The sequence below is a fragment of the Ictidomys tridecemlineatus genome, chromosome 11 (genome assembly GCF_052094955.1).
Source record: "Ictidomys tridecemlineatus isolate mIctTri1 chromosome 11, mIctTri1.hap1, whole genome shotgun sequence".
NCBI classification, from domain to species: domain Eukaryota; kingdom Metazoa; phylum Chordata; class Mammalia; order Rodentia; family Sciuridae; genus Ictidomys; species Ictidomys tridecemlineatus.
The window spans coordinates 20379117-20392602 of NC_135487.1; the positions used below are offsets into that span (position 1 = coordinate 20379117).

The 13486-nt window shown below is 57.9% G+C and overlaps 1 long non-coding RNA gene across 1 annotated transcript; it reads left to right on the plus strand.

Annotated features, from left to right (window-relative positions):
* Nucleotides 1-5888: 5888 nt before the first annotated feature.
* Nucleotides 5889-12537, plus strand: LOC144367974 (uncharacterized). Its single transcript, XR_013427647.1, has 4 exons — nt 5889-8241; nt 8501-10614; nt 10722-10925; nt 11598-12537. It is a non-coding gene; the product is annotated as an uncharacterized LOC144367974 (long non-coding RNA).
* Nucleotides 12538-13486: the final 949 nt, after the last annotated feature.

Below are 13486 nucleotides of genomic sequence, written 5' to 3' on the forward strand. Positions count from 1 at the left end.
CGGGAAGGGGCCTGAAGTAGCAGATACAGAAGGCATCTGTCACCTCTGGACTAAGGGCACTGGGCCAGGGAAGAAGCAAGACCTTGAAAGAGGCCGTCCCCCAGCAAGGCCCACAATGTTCTGATTTCTTCTGGAGGGTGTGGCGGCCACAGGGACAATTTTTTTTTTTTTTTTTTGCCAAAGGAAGAGAAAGTTGCTGCCGGGCGCTCGCAGGCCTGGTCCATAGGAAAGTGCCACCTGGAGGAGCTTGCTGGGGGGTCCCCTGGAAATCAGCAGGTGGCTGTGCAGCCCTTAGATGAGCTGTCTGGGCCTCCCACTGGGTGCTACATGGAAATCAGTGACCTCGAGGTGACATGAAGGCATGTCCCCTGTCCCCCACTGATGGGCACTCGCTCTCTGCTTCCAGCACCCTGCATTGACAAGGACTGTCATCAAACCGGCTGGTAGAGGAAGAAAACATTGACGAGGGCTAGCCTTGGTAGAGCAAAGAAGGGCAGAGTTGGAGAGGAGAGGCATCAAATTGATCCCGGGTACAACCGGGGAGCCCAGGGCTGGGAAATGCTCCTGGAGTTTGGCATCAGGAAACTGGGGTCAGCTCCGGGCTCTGCCTGCTGAGTCATCTCAGTCAAGTGACTTCACCTCTCTGAGCATCTGCAAAGGGTAAGAGTGATTGTGCCCGAGAGGTGGGGAGAGGACGCCCAGGGCACGGCGTGCTTCCAGAGCCGGGAACGGGAGGCGGGCAGGGCCTGGCGAGGTGGGCACTGCAGAATTACACTGGAGTTTCATTTTCTCCCGGCCTGTGTCTGCCTCCATGGTGACCGCTTAACACATCAGCCCTGTGAATTGTCATGACCTTGGCATTTCACAGGATGCTCAGGCTCCAAGTGAGAGCCACGGCTCCTGGTGACTTACACAGCAATGACACTCATCGCTGCATGTGATGAGAATCCAGGCAGGAGGGCGTTTCCGATCCGGCCCATTCTGCAGCTCAAGGGCCATTCTCGGACCTTTGGAGAACTTGGAAAGGGTCCCTGCAAAGTGGCAGCGAGGAGGAGAGGAGAGGTGACGCTGGCTACTGCTTATGGAACTTTCCCTGTGGCCTGGTCAGGGCAGGCTGCTTGCCTTCTGGGCCTCCTCTGCACAGCTGGATAAGGACGTCCCCCCATGGCTCGGGAGGCAGTGGGTGTGACTTCCTGTGTGTGGCATGTGGTAGGCACGGGCACTCGCTCAGTGTCAGGTTGCCGTTGGTGCTGTGGGCGTGGCCGATGTCTCCCGAAAGCCGTGGATGTGGGGTTCCACTCATCTGTGTTGCTCCTGGATGCAGAAGAATCCTCAGGAGGCAGAGTCCAATCAGAAGGGTCTTTCCTATCAGGGGAGCTGCCCAGTAGAGGACAGTGGGCAGCACCTGTCCCCAGAGCTGTGGGAGCCACGGCCAGGAGAGGCCTGGTGGCATGTGCCGTGGTGGGGACTAGAGCCCCGCTGGAGGGGATGGCAGCCTGAAGGACAGGGATTTTGGATGACGAGCCACTGGCTGACACACACCACACTCGCAGCTTCTGAGCACGCGGCGGGCTGACTCACGGGACCTTGTTCAGCTACACAGGCATTAAAGTGGCCTTTCTGGGCTCAGCTGGGTTCCTTGCCTCGCTGGCAGCTGTGGCTCCTGGCCTCAGGCCTTGGTGAAGCCACTGGGCCCCAGCTGTGAGACTCGGAGCCATGGGGTCCTTTCTTTCTCCACCTGCACAACTCTACTGTCCCTCTAGAGCTGGGGCTGGGGACAAGCCAGTCTACCTCAGACAGCAAACCAGCCAGCTTTGCTCCTGCTGAACCCTAACCCTGCCTTTCCCTGGTCAGTTAACAGCTCTGAGCCTCAGTCTTCCTTTCTATAAAATGGGAACTAGTTCCACTTGGGTGCTGTTGTTGGGTATTTTGTTATGAGTTCGGATCTGAGAAGTGAGCCCATCCGTGGATGTGTTTGGGGTGTCAGGCGTGGGCCAGGCCCTGGGTTAAGTACTATGTGACTAGCTCTTGGCAAATTCCCAGTCAATGTCCCTTCCTTTTATCTATGATGAGTTTGGGGGCTCTGTTATAGTTTGGATATGAGGTGTCCCCAAAAATCTACTGCGTGAGACAATGCAAGAACGTTCAGAGGTAAAATGACTAGATTAGGGGAGTCACCTAACCAGTGGCTTTAATTCATCTGGATTAACCAGGTGCTACCCACAAGCAGGTAGGGTGTGGCTGGAGGAGGCTGGTTCCCGGGGGCGTGACTTTGGGGTGTATATTCTGTCCCGGTGAGTGGAACTCTCTTTCCCTGCTTCCCTATTGCCTGAGCTGTTTTCTTCTGCCACATCTTCTGCCACCAGGATGTTCCACCTTACCTTGGGCCTAGAGCTATGGAGTCGGCCAACTATGAACTGATACCTCTGAAATCATGGCCCCAAACCACCTTTCCCTCCTCTGTGTGTTGTGGTCAGATCTCTTGGTCACAGCGGCACAAAGCTAACACAGGTTTCCTGGCTGCAGAGGATCAGCGGGGCTGAGGTGGGAGGCCCCGGGGTTAAATCTTTGCTACCAGCTGCGTGACGTCCTTGCAACTTCCTAAGTCTGCAAGGTGCTCAAAGCAGGGCTTGGTATACAGTAAGTGCTGCATCAGTGCTGACCTTTGCTGTCATTCTCATTACAGGAAACAGGTCAGTGTTCGCGTTATCGTAGGGGTTAGCGGCACTGACACCAGGGCTGGATGACCTGTATCCAAATCCCAGCTCATTAATTAGGTGGCCCTGGACAAACGCCGTCACCAGCTCAAGGCTTGATTTCCTTGGCTGTAAGATAGGGACTGAGAAAGACACGGTCCGGGAGCAGCACAGTAGTTTTAGCTTTGTGGCCTTCAACATAAGTCCCCGGGAAGGTTTTTAAAAACTGCAGATGCTGGGCCTCCACCCTAGAGGTGCTCCCACAGGAGCTGGGGATGGGCCGGGGACCTGCATCCAGCCAGCTTCCAGGGGAGGCTAGTGCAGGGTTCCTTGGCCTGGGATTTGGGAACCACAGCTTGAGCAGGCAGAGGGGAGCGGAGCGCACAGGCTGCAGAGAGATGCCACTCCCAGGAGGGAGCCTCAGCGCCAGGCTGAGCAGGCACCAGCCCTGGAGCCGGGAGGCCCGGGTTCAAGCCCCGGCTCTGCCACTGTCCCCGTGTGGCCTGGGGATGTCCTTTACCCTCCCAGCCTCGGTTTCCTCATCTGCACAGTGTGGCTTGCTGTGGGACCCATGAGCTATCCCAGGTGACAAAGCAGCACAGGGATATCTCCAGAGCTGGGCGTCTCCTGTCCCCCATCATCTCCCCAGACCTCCTCTGACCTCCGGTGTGCACTTGGGGAGGCAGCTCCTAAGGGAGGAAAAGTCAGGGGCTGCCCTGGCCCTTGGGCCTCAATCACTGCAGGGAGAGCAGCCTGTGGTGGGCAGCCTCAGAGGCTCCGGGGCCTCCCTCCAGCCTGCTCCAGCGAGGGCGCGTGGAGGGTCCCCTGCTAACAGTGCCTGTCCAGGAGGCCCCCCGATGGCCTCCTGGGTTCTCAGACACCATCGGTCCCGTGAGCCTCTTCTTCCTCTCACAGCCCCAGGGCCTCCTACCTTCTGGACCCAGAGGGCAGTTGGGGGCCTGTGGCTGTGGGAGGCCCGTGAGGACCTCCCAGGGCCACTCAGTAAATGGGTGACGAGCGGGGTGACCAGCGGGGTGCCCGGCTCCTCCCAGGATACCATTTTCAGCCTGAGGCCCAGAGTGGCCAAGGTTGGGTCACAGCTGCGGGTGGCGTCTCTCCCCTGAGGCTCAGGTGACATCTCCATGGTCTCAATTAGCACGGGGCTGTTTTTATTAGGTTTCCTTTCGGAAGTGACAGGAAACGTGTCTGGAAAGGAGGCCCCGCTTCCATCCGCTCTCCTTTGAGCCGTCATAACACATTTCCATTTCAATGGTCTCTTTTCTTTTTGTGCCTTGGGTTTCAAAACCCGGGACATGAAGGAGCAGCTGGAGATGCCGAGTCCCGCTGCTGTCTCTGTCAGCCTTCAGCTCGCTGTGGGCCGGTCTTTGCTTCGGGGGAGGGGCAAGCTTCTCCCCGCCGCCTCTGCCCCAGTGCCCCACCGCCTGGCGCCTGGCACCCACCACCCCTCCCTGCCTTTCCAGGGTCGCGCACAGGCCCCGGCTGCTCCGGAAGGCTCCTCGGGAAGGATGAGACCGAGGGAGGACTGGATCCACTTCCATCAGCCCCACAGCCTGGCTCTCCCCCGCGTCTCTCTCCACCCTCCTCCCCGACCCCCCAAGATGCCTTTGATGATGGTAAAAATGGCCGCAGTGCTGCTCACGGAGGGGAGATGACGGCTGCTGGCAATGGAACTGTCCCCCAGGAAAGAGCCCTTCGCGTCCTGACCCCTGCACTTCAGAAGTGAGCTCAGTGGGAAATAAGGCCCTCGCAGAGTTCCAATGACGTCACTAGGGTGAGCGTTAGTGCAATACGACGGATCGCCTTAGGGAAAGGGGCGATCTGGGACCAGACATGACACTTGGGGAAGAGGATGTGAGGGGACTCGGGAGGATGGCCATCTGCAGGCTGGACATCTATCTACTGAGGCTACCAGACGTCCAGAGAGAGGCCTGGGATGCAGCTTCCCCAGCAGCTCCCGGGGGACGCAGCCCTGCTGACACCTGGGCTGGGCGCTTCTGGCCTTGGGAACCGGGGACAGCACTTGTGCTGTTTGAAGCCATCGGATTGGCAGTGCCTGATTGCAGCAGCCCAGGGACACTAAAGCTCTGAGGGTGGCAGGGTGGTGACGACATGAGGGCTAGGCTGAGGCCTGACTGGAAGGGCCACCCAGGCAGGGACTACACTTCCCAGAGACCCTGGCCTCTGGGTGGGGCCACGGGACCAGTTCTCACTCTTATCTGGTCTCGATGGGCAGGGTGGCAGGGCTGCAGGCCGCTCAATCCCGCAGAGCCTGCCGGTGCTCTCCCTGCAGCTGGCCGACCCGTGGCCCGCAGTGGACGCTCTCCCCAGCTGCTTAAGGTAAGGAGCTCTGGGGAAGGTGCCAGTCCAGGGGATGTCATCGCCGGGCTCTCACAGCCACCTCCTGTTCAACCAGCACAAAGGCACGGCCACGGGTCCCCTCCCGGCTACTGCCTAGCCCACGCCAGGCCCTCGTGGGCTCCCACTGGACACTGCCAGGTCCTGCCTGCCCTCAGGTGCTGCGCTCACCCCGGCCACGGCAGCCCCTGCTTAGGGACGCTCTCCACTCTTCTGCTGAAGGCAGCCCCTCATCTTCAAGGGCGAGACTGGCTTCGGTCAGAGGCCATAGGGGGCGTGCAGGGCAGTGGTTAAGGCTTGGACTTTGAAGCCAGGTGACCTTGGTCAAGATTGTGTTTCCAGCAGGACTCTGAATGAGCTACACGGTCTCTCTGAGCCTCACTTTGCTGGTCTGTCATCTAGAGATGATAACAGTGCATACTTTTGGAACCACGAGAAGAGACCAGTCAGTGTGGGAAAGTGCTGGCGTAGGACCTGGTGTGTGCTTAGCCAGGGGTTTGTCAGTCATTTTCCTTCCGACTGACCAGGACATTTTCCTCTGAGAGTGGCACCTGCTCCCACTGCCCTCTACCTTGGTGGGTACACAGAGGGTGCCCAATGGTTGTTGGTGACGTGGATCTGGCCCCGCACTTCACCTCCACAAGGGCAGGCATGAACCCCGGGGAAATCTTACCACCAGCTTCGCTCTGGGAAAGGGAAATAGAAACTATCCTAATCCCAAAGAGTAAATGTCAGAGGCTTGGGAAGGATTCCGAGGTTCCGAAAACAAATATGGGCACCGAGGGAGGGGGACGGGAGGGAGAGAAAGGAGGGGGGAGGAGGAGGGCAGGTGAGAGGTGGAGAGAGGGTGCCGAGGACCAGGGCAGGAGAAGGGAGAGGAGAGACAGACAGACAGACAGACACTAACTTGAGCTTCTTCTCCTGGAAGAGAACTGGCCACCCCCAGCCCCTGCACGTATTACCTGGGGCTGGACCAGATCAGGCTGCACAGATGCAGAGATCCAGCCCAAGGGCTTAGCCGCCCCTCTCAAGATGTCTTTTGAAAAAAAAAAATTGAACAAATTGGCAATGTTTAAAAATTGGGATTTTACACCTAAAAAATCTGTTTGTTTGTTTGTTTGTTTTCCTCTTGAGAAACCGGAGTTCTGGTCCAGACCCGGAGCTGGGGCGGGGCAGTTTCTGCTCCCACGGGAGGGTCTTGAGGTTTCTGCGTGGACACGGCCCTCCCCCATCTGACCTCCCTCTTCTCTGAGCACAGCCTCTCTTCGGCTCTCCTGAGTGCTCTCTGCCTGCCCAGTGACCCCCGGGCCCCTGGAGGATTCGGGGTGGAGACCCTGGACTGAAGGGTGTTCAATCTTTATATTCTGGGACCGTCTCAGTTCAAATGCCACCTACTCAGGGGGCCTTTCCTGACCACCTGAGACAAAACAGCCCCCTCCCGTCCCTCTTCATACCTTTGCTCACTGGGAAGCAGCGAAGAGGCTGGGCTGGGGTCCCCTTAACGTTTGGGAAGACTAACATTCAGAGCAGTAAAGCAACCAGCCCGAGGGCACACAGCCTGTGGGTGACTGAGCCTGGGCTCTTTCACTGGAGCCCTGTTGGCCTCATGCTGCTGGGCGCGGCTTTACCAAGGTCCTCGTGACAGAGCAGGCAGGGAGGGACTCTGGAGCCACCAAGCAGAGGGGACTTCCATTAGCCTTGTCCCCAGGGGCTCTGCCTGGCACATGGTAGGCACTCAGCCATGTTCATGGGGAAAAGAGATGACTGGATTTGAGAGGCGGACATCTCTGTTACATAAAAACCTATATGCGTGTGTGTGTGTGTGTGTGCGTGGGTGTGTGTGTGTGTGTGTGTGTGTGTGTGTGTAGGTAAGTAAAATATCTAGAAGCAACTATTTTCGGGGATGGGATTAGAGGGGATTTCATTTTTGTTTTTGGCAATTTTAAATGTATTTTCAAAAGGGAAAAAAAGAGAAAAGAGAAAATCCCAGAGCTCTCTTCTATATAACGCTCCCGTCTTCCAGTTCCAAGGAATTTATTGAAAATAAAGATTCAACCATGTCTCTGCTTAAAACCCCAAATCCTGCATGTGGCCTCTGGGCCCTCCCTGCCTCCCTCTCCTGAGGCTGGAGTGAGGCAGCAGGAGGCTGGTTGGGAAGGGAGGCTCCCAGGTCCTGACCCTGCCACCTCCTCCCTGAAGCCTTCCTGAGTCTCTCTGGGGACCTCCATGAGGTCGCTTGTCCCTTGCATCTTGTCCACCTCATGTGAATCGGCGATTCCTAGTTGACATTGAGACTCCCTCCCCCTCCACGAGCAGGCTCTTCTCAGGGTGGGGTCCTGCCTGATCATTCCTGGCTGCCCAGGCTCTGACCATGGCCTGGCCCGTGTTTCCCCTTCTGTGTGCAGCGTGGGCCTCGAGGGCCAACCGCCAAGTTCCCATTGTTCTAGGACGGATTCTCCAGAGCCTCAGTTTCTCCTCTGTCTCATGAGGTGGCCGCCACCCTGCCTCCCCTGGTGCCGTGAGGACACTGCCCGGGGTGTGTACTGAGCGTGGGCCGCAGCGCTGTCAGGCGGGGGGCGTCTGTCCAAAGCCACTGGTCTCGCTCCACACCCCAACCCTGTGGCATCTGCTGCCACTTCTGGAAGCTGCTCTGCGCTGTGCCGGTCTAAGCTGCTCAGCAGAAATTCTGCCTTTTGATCTGACAACCCACAGAGGGGCTGAGATCAAGGCCCAGTGTCCCTTTGAAATGCAAAACCCTCCTGTCCCCCAGCTGTTCCCAGGGCCACCGTGGCTCCCAGCGCTGCTGCTGAGGCAAAGCCCCAGCCTGAGCACACTCTCAGGGCCTGCGGGGCCAGGTCTGTCCCCCCCACCCCCATTCCACTGTGGAGGCTGAGGCCAGGAGAGTCCCCAAGGCCACTCCTGCAGTGGGCAGAGCCAGGTTCCTAGCCAGGCCTGTTGGGGATCTGTCCCCTGGGCGTGGCCAGCCTGCAGGTCATCCCAGGAGCCATCCAGGGGAGCTTCTAAGAGCTGCAAGGACGCGCCTCTGCTGACCTTGCTGGCTCTGTGCTAGATGGTCACCTGCTGCTCACTGCAGGTGGGATACTGCCGACCCTCATGTCACAGAGGCCTCCCGTGGGACACTGGGGCTCCCAGATGGCTCTGGACCAAGGTGGGTGGGACATCACCAGGAAGGGTGTGGAGGGGAGCTATGGGGAGCATGGCGTCAGGGTGCAGAGGAGGGGAGGGGACACAGAGCGAGAGCTCTGCTCAACAGGGACACGATGTAACCCCAAGGCACACCTTCCAGGCCCCCTCCCCAGCACAACTCACCTGCTTTACCACCCAGTCCATCCCTGTGGGGGGCGAGGCACTGATCAGGTGAGGGAACCCCCATCTCACCTCTGAACCTTCTGCCTTGACTCACGCAGGAGCTGGACCACAGCAGTGACCGGGAGGCTGCTCTGGCCGGGCTGTGTTGCAGCTGACGCGGCCTTTGAAGGGGATCAGCGACTCATCGCCACCTGATTTGGGTCCCGGCCTGAGGCCACGTGGCCCCTCGCAGGCTCCTCATTCACCTCCTAGTCTGTTGGTTCCGGAGGCCCGAGGACCGTGCAGAACCACGGGAGGGTCCACGGGCACTATTGAGCAGCAGGGTCTGAGCCCGTGGCCGGGCACCCTTGCGGGTGGAGACTTGTGGCCTTGTGGCCGGGCACCCTGAGAGCCCAGTTCACCTGGCAGAGTCCCCTGGAGAGTAGGTTAAGGGCGTGGTGGGCTCTCAAGAGTGAGCTCCCCGGGTTCGTGGGGAGACTGGGGGCGACTGGGTGGAGAGAGGCTCTGAGGATGGAGATCTGGGGGATGGTGGGCACAGCCCCATGCCCGGGTGGTCTGCACCGAGAGTTGGGCAGAGGGAGGTGGGTTAGTTTCCCACCTTTACTTTAACAAACCTCCACCCACTTTTGTCATCTCTCCAGCCCTGAAGGTGGTCAGTCCGGGGAGGTCCCACGTGGAAGGGCAGGCGGGACTCTTTCTGGAAGCTCCGCGTAAGGCAGAACCTGTTTCTGCCCAGGATCGAAGCCTTCGTCACACCTGCGAGGTCCCTTTGGCTCTGTAGGATGACACGTTCAGAGGTCTGGAGATCAGCACGGGGACACCTTTGGCATTATCCCCTGCGCAGGGAGGAAGCCGGCACCATTTATTGAGCATCTACTTGATGCCAAAGACCAAGGGGAATGCTCGGCTTATCTCCCTTTGTCCTCACAGCCACCCTGCAAGAGAGGCTGTGTGTCCCATTTTACAGATGAGGAGGATGAGGCTCCAAGGGGCCCACGAAGGATCCACAGTGAATAAGAAGTAGAGGCATGATTGGAACCCAGGTCTGCAGGCTCGCCGTCTGTGCCCCTCCCATGGAGCAACAGCACATCTCCTACGAGGCAGAGCAGCTGCCAAATGCCTGGTGACTTGAGGACACGCCTGCTCCCCGCAGGAGAAGCCCAAGGCTGGTGGTCCTTCGTCAGGATACAAGAGCTGCAAAGCGCAGCTGGCGGCCCGATACTGTCACTCCTAGCGGACGATGCTGTCAGGCAGAGTGGCTCTGTTCTGCAGTAGAGCGAGCTACAGAGTCCCATTAAGTCCTGGGTCTGATGACAACAGGTATTGCTGGAGTGGGCGCCGGGCTGGGCGCTGCGGATCACCCTTCCTGCTCTACAAGGCTCGTGGCTGGGTTTTAAGGATGCGTGGAAGGTATCCTCTCTGCCTAGACAGGAGAATCCCAATAAATTATGTTTCCTCTCCTGTTCGTTCTAAAATATTTTCTTTTCTATCTCAGAACCTGTCACATTCTGCATGAGAAGTGGCTAGTTTTCCCCCTTTGGAGTAAAAATAGTTGGAGAGTTTTCTGGGAAAGGTGCTGGTTTGAAACACTAATAAGGCGACGTCCACTCCATCCTGTGGGTTCACGGCTGCCCAGCCGGAACAGCAAGGCTTCGGAAGCTCATTTGCCAGGGGATCCTGCCCTCCAGCCTGCGGTTTCCCACTCTGTTTAGTGCACACGCTCACGTGCGTGCTCGAGCGCGTGCACACACACACACACACACACACACACACACACACACACACACACACACACACCGGGCCTGTGGCTGCCTGGCAGGCTGGAGCCTTCTTATTTACACTGCTGCATTGTATATGCTGATAACATGATTTTAATACATTTATAAACATTTGGGGGATCTTCTCAGTTATTTATTTTGCAGTTATTTTTAGGAGAAAATAAATGGTCTTTGAACTCTAATAAAATCGCTGTTCCGCAGCCCTGAACACGCTCAGTGAATGTGAGCGGGAGCTGGAGGAGAAGACGCCTTCACTGAGCCAGTGCCCCCCATTCTAGGCCTCGCTGGGCAGACGGTGCTGTGCAGCTTTGCAAAAGTTGCTTCCCTTCTCTGAGCCTTACCAGTCCCTTCCTGATGTTCACGGTCTGACTGTGCCAGGAGAGTGAGGTGCCATGCAAACAAGAGCTGCAGGACTTCAGTTGTTAAGCAAACAGGTACCTACTACGTGCCACACACAAGGCTGTCTCCCAGGGAAGCCGACCCAAATCTGACCTCAAAGGACGGGCCAGGGGTCCGCCAAGCTGAGCACACTTTCTTTCAGGCCACGGACGCCCCTGCACAGCTAGAGGCCAACCCTGTGGAGCAGAGCTTCATGGACACCTTTAATCCTGTACCCCACACGCAGGCTCGAGCCATTGTGTATGCAGCGCGTGTCACCCCGAGAGGCAGAGGCCGGCCTGCCCCATCGATCCCCACGGCTGCAACCGAGATGCCTGCCTCCCATCAACGCTGCTGAGAAAATTGGGTAGGAGGCTGTCATCTCTCTCCTCCTCCCCACATCCTTCCTGCAATAACCACCCTCTCTGTGGCTGATACAGAGCGGCCTCACGTCTGCTCCTCAGGCCCTGGAGTCCTAGGGTGGACCTCAGAGTTGTCACCGGCTCTGTAGCCGTCCTGTGAGGTGGGGACTTGGGGGCTGAGTCACTTACCTAGGAAGGCACAGCCAGGAAGCGGCAAAGCTTCGCTGTGTGCCCGGGTGTGTGTGGGGGTGTCGGCCATCTCACAGGGAGCCTTCAAGGAGCCGTCCAGGGCTGGGAGGTGGACGCGGAGGTGGGGCCCCCTGGGCGGGCTCCTGGTGACAGCAGGCCACAGGCGCTGGAAAGGAGAGAGGGCTGTATGGGGGACAGGGGACTAGAGGAGGTGTGAGTGGGGCGGGAAGGTGACCGCAGGTGGGGGGCTGCACCAGGGCCTGGGGTCTCTGCTCTCCCTCTGCTCACCACAAAATCCAGGGGGCCCAGGGCTGGCCGTGAGAAAGGTGGAAGAGACCCGTCTGCTCCAGTCTCCACCTTCTGGGGACTCAGGGGCACCGACAGCTTTTATTAGAGACCAGGGGCTTCCGAATCCCCGCCGGGGGCTGGCTGAAACCTGGCTCCTGCAGCCCTTCTCTCTCGTTCTAGCTCCTTCTCTCTCGTTCTAGCTCGTCCTCGTGGCGCCCCATGGAACCCACGTGTGTGTCTCACTGTGGCAGCCAGAGAGACAACGGCGGATGGGCCCTGGCTGCGACCCACCGGTACTTCCCTTCCCAGATCTAGAGCTTTCCCTGGCCGTGGACGGTGCTGTGTCCTTCCCAGCCTCACGGGCAGCCTCCAGGCGCAGGGCAACCCCGGGTCAGAGCGGATACCCACGGGTTTCCAGCTGCCATCGGTTGTGATCTTGCCCAGAGCCGGGGCCAATGCCACCCAGCAGGTCCCTGGTCAAGGCTCTGACAGTGTCCCTATTTCCCAGGTGGGGAAACTGAGGCACGGAGGGTTGGCCCACTGTGTCGTGTGTCTTTAAGTGCAGAGCCTCTGAACCCTGGCCTGGTCCACCCTCCAGGGTCTGTGCCCTTAGCCGCTGCACATATCACCACTGTCCCTCTCTTCTGGACGACTTTTTATTTTTCTCTGTACTTGGGAAATCATTCTCGTGTGTAAAAGTAAATAGAATGAATACTTAAAGAGCTGGACTCCTGTCTCCTCGGCCCTGGCCTCCCTGAGCCCAGGAAATGGCTTCTAACATTATCTTCTCTGATAAAATAGAGGTGATGAAATCCCACGATGTTTGTAAGGGTCGGACGTGAGGCCAGCACATTGTCTGATCTGCCTAAAAACCTGAGAGGCCAAGTTTCATCATCTTCATTTTACAAGGAGGATGCTCTAGCTCAGAGAGGTGGAGGAATTGACTGGGGTCCCACAGCCAAGCCGTGCCGGGGCCCACAGAACCCACTCCAGAGCCCGTGCTCTGAGCCCTCAGCCAGGCAGTTCTCCAGGTCTGCATTTCACGGGCGGTCGAGGGTGGAGGAGCGTGAACAAACTTGTCTTGGTTTCTGGTGGCCAGAGTCTGCGCTCCGAGCCCGAGTCATCTTCAGGCTGTTTTGAAAGCAGGTGGGCTGAATGCCTGTGCGGGGGGGGGGGGGGGGGGGCTTCTGTGGCTGTTCTTGCCTGGATGATGGCCTCTGTAGCTCTAGGGCATGACTTGACTTGCCGACTCCCTGTGCTTTGTGTTCTGTAGAGCTGTATTCACCAAGATGGTCTCTGAAGTGGGCAGGGAGACTCCCACATTGCAGCTCTGTCCTCCTCATGGCTAGACCATGGTCTTCAGGTCCTGATGTCTCTCATCCTGACTTATTGGACCAGCATCACCTAATTCAACAGTCAGCCCTGAAGGGTGCCTAGTTTGAGGCCCTCCGTGTGTTGAGTGTGTGTTAGGCAGGATAGGTAATGCTATGCTGCAGTAACAAGTAACTTCCAAATCACAGTGGCTTAAAAAAACCCAGATATTGATTTTTGCTGATCCTACCTGTCCACTGTAGGTTGAGTGGGTTTGACTCTATCCATCATGGCCACCCACAGAATCTGGGGGATAGAGCAGCTGTTGTACCAGGGGAGAGGAAAACCCTGGTGGTTTTGCACCAGCCACTAAAGATGATGCAGAGGAAGTGACAGGCATCACTTCTGCCCTGATGAGACACTGTGCAGAACAAGTCTTGAGGTCCCACTGAGCCACGTGGAGCCTGGAAGAAGGAGATGTGAAAACATTTGGCACAGCGCCTGGCAACCCAGGCCTGGGCAGGTAAACGGTCATGACTCAGCCCCTGCCCCTTGTCCCCAGGGGACTTCCAGTTCCAGTAATGGCCATGCTGATTTTTTTCCCATTCCAGCCTGGTGGCCTTGGTGGGTGCAACTGTCCCAAGAGACAGAGCCAGCAGCTAAGTGATGAGCTGGTGGTGTCCATGGAGCCTGGCTGTCCCTGGGCTGGGATTTGACTCCGCGTCTGTCTGGCTCAGCACCCAGGTCTCCTGCCTCTAAATCATGGTGACTTCAAAAC